The 3,034-nt window shown below is 41.7% G+C and overlaps 1 pseudogene; it reads right to left on the bottom strand.

Moving 5' to 3' along the window:
• Positions 1–280: 280 nt before the first annotated feature.
• LOC130868176 (60S ribosomal protein L35a-like) lies at positions 281–611 on the bottom strand (annotated as a pseudogene).
• Between the last annotated feature and the right edge of the window lie 2,423 nt (positions 612–3,034).

Below are 3,034 nucleotides of genomic sequence, written 5' to 3'. Positions count from 1 at the left end.
CTAATAGGACAAGCAGTATTTTAATTAATAAAGTCTTGTGTGATTACTCAGGTCTGGGTGGCCAGGAAATGAACGAGTAGTCTCTTCTTACATTGGGTCACCCTATAGAACCTACCTTCCTCTCTTCTCCTGATCCAGATCCCCATGGGCAAGTCTCTTTACACTACTAATGTCTCAAATGGCACCATGATCACCACTGATGGCTTCTTCTTCTTTTTTTTTTCTGGTGAAAAAAATACAAGAGCACAAATCCACTTTTATTTATTTACTTTTCATTGGTTTAAATCCAGGATGGGTACAGCATCACACGGATTCTGTGTCCAATGGCCTTTGCAGGAAGGTTGCTTCGGATTTTGGCAAGGACCATGCCACTGTTTCCATGGGCCCAAGTTACTTTGCCCCAGATTACTCTGGTTTTGTTTGGTTTGCCTCCAGGTATCACTGTGTTGTTCTTTGCTTTATATACATAAGCGCATCTCTTGCCCAAGTAAAATTCAGTTTCATCTCGGGCATAAATGCCTTCAATTTTAAGAAGAGCCGTGTGCTCTCTGGTTCCGGAGACCTTGCTTATAGCCAGCAAAAGTGGCCTTGCACCACAGCCTTCCAGACATACTGTCCTTTAGAAGTCCTGTTCCCAGCAGGCCTCCACAGGCGCCAAGATGGCCAAAAGAGCCACTGATGGCTTTTTATCTGAAACCAGAGCTGATGTTCACTTTGTAGTAGAGACTGACCTTGAACTCCTGATCATCCTACCTTCTCTTTCCATAGCTAAGATTATGAGTGTCGACCACCATACCTGGCTTTGATGCTTGTCTTGAAGTGGCCCAAGTCACATGCTGAGGGTACCGAGGCCTGCCTCCAAGGTGAAGTCCTCCTTTGCCTCAAGCATCATAGGCAGTGGGACTTATTGCCTTTGAAAGGAACAACTATTTGTGAGACCTGGTGTTTCAGTTCTTAGGAGTTTTGTTTGCTTCTTTGCTTCAGTCCTTTGGTTCCAGGACTGCATTGTAAATCCAATTGATCTGAAGATCTGTTTCATTTCTCTTGATTACTCTCCCTCTCTCCCCCTACCCCGTATGTGTGTGTGTGCATGCACGTGCGCATGTGTGTGTGTGCGTGCATGCATAGTACTTGCATATGCACACATGTGCTCTCTTGTTCATGTGTGTGTATATGAGTGGGGATCAAATAACAGCTTTGAATATCATTCCATAGGCATTATCCACACACTCCCTCCACTCCTTTTTGTGACAATGTCTCTCACTAAGGAGACTAGGCTAGTTGGCCAATGAGTCTTGGGGATCTGCCTGTCTCTGCTTCTCTATCGTGGGAATTACAAATGTGCCACTATATTTTGCTTTTTAAACTTGGGTTCTGGGGATTGAACTCAGGTCTTCATGCTTGCAAGGCACATATTTTATCAGCTGAGCCATCTTGTGTCCACTTTCTATACACTAATTGTCCTTTCCTTAGGAGCATAATTTTTTTTTTTTTTGAGACAGAGTCTCGTGTATCCCTAGGCTGCTGTCGAACTGAATATGAAGTTGAGGATGACCTTGAACTTCTGATTTTCCTCTCTCCTCTTTCCCACTGCTGGAACGGCAGATATATACCACCACATCAAGTCTGATGCTGGGGATTGAACCCATAGCGTCATGAACACAATCTAGCAATGGAGCCATCTATCTTGCTCTATGAACCCATTTCATAAACCCCTAGCTACCTCTTGTTCTACTTCCCAAGTTCCTGAATATACCTGATTTCTGTGGGGAATAAAGTTTAGGTTCAAGCTGACTCCTTAGCTATACTTAGAAAGAATAGTCCAAATTATGTTTTTCCTCCTTTTCATTCTTTATAATATAGTGCAAAGTTATTGAATGAGCAGCATCTTCTTCAATTTAAATTTAATAATCAGAAGAAATTATGGGACACAATAGATATTCAAGGAGTATTTGTTGAGTGAATGAGAGCTTTTATTAGTGAGGAAATCTTCATTTCTGAGAACAAGACTGAATCTTTTTTCTGGTTGCCAATCAAGGTCAATTTCAATCTTTATTTGGAACAGCTGTTCCTTTTGGGATTTGTGTCAGGTGTCTGAGAAGAGGCAGAGCCCAAGTCAGCATAGCTGAAAAGCAAAGAACAGCCCCTAGGCAACATAATTATTATCAGAAAAGTAAGCTAACCTTTCTGATCACTCTCTTACTGTATAAGGGGAGGAACATCTAAGCTGATTGTGTGAGGCCGAAAAGTGTTGGAAGACTTTGCTGTTAAATCTTCACATAAAATTTGTGCAACAAATGATAGCTATTAAAAAATACTATTGATGGGCCTGGAGAGATTGCTCAGTGGTTAAAAATTTGGTTCCCAGCACGCACATCAGGAAACTCACAACTGCTTTGAACTCCAGCTTCCAGGAGATCTGATGCCTTCTTCTTGTCTCTTTGGGCAGCCGCACACACATAGCACACACACTCACACATACACAAACAAAAATAATTTAAAGAACCTTTGAAATACTATTGATGGTTATAAGAAAGAAAAATCCTGTGTCTAAGTATCATTGAAGTTTGTCACTGTTGTTCCTGGCTGTACAGCTTGGGAACCATTAAGTATCTAGCCTCAGCCTCATGCAATAGGAGTAAAAATGGTGTGTAAATTCGGTATACATTTGCTATGTATTTGGATGGAAATAAAGTCATTTCAACAAATAGTTTGTAGCTCAATGAATGTAAAAGCATGCTTTGGTTATCTATATCTATATTTATACTATATCATTAAAATCTACCGATGTTCCTGGGGCCAAAGGTTATTCAGTTGTTTTCTCTCTTTTCTCCCACCCCCTTCTTTTGAGGCAGGATCTCTTATAGCCCATGCTGACCTTCAGCTGGATAAGTAACTGATAATGGCCTTAGACCTTAAACTTCTGACCCTTCTGCCTCTACTTCTGGAGTGCTGGGATTACAAGACACCCTCCCTCCCTCCCTCCTCATTCCTCCTGCCCTCTCTTCTTTCCCTCTTCCTTTCTGTGTGAGAT

The sequence above is a fragment of the Chionomys nivalis genome, chromosome X (assembly GCF_950005125.1).
Source record: "Chionomys nivalis chromosome X, mChiNiv1.1, whole genome shotgun sequence".
NCBI classification, from domain to species: Eukaryota; Metazoa; Chordata; class Mammalia; order Rodentia; family Cricetidae; genus Chionomys; species Chionomys nivalis.
Note: the sequence above shows the minus strand (reverse complement) of the source record. Positions and strands in the feature narration are given on the sequence as shown.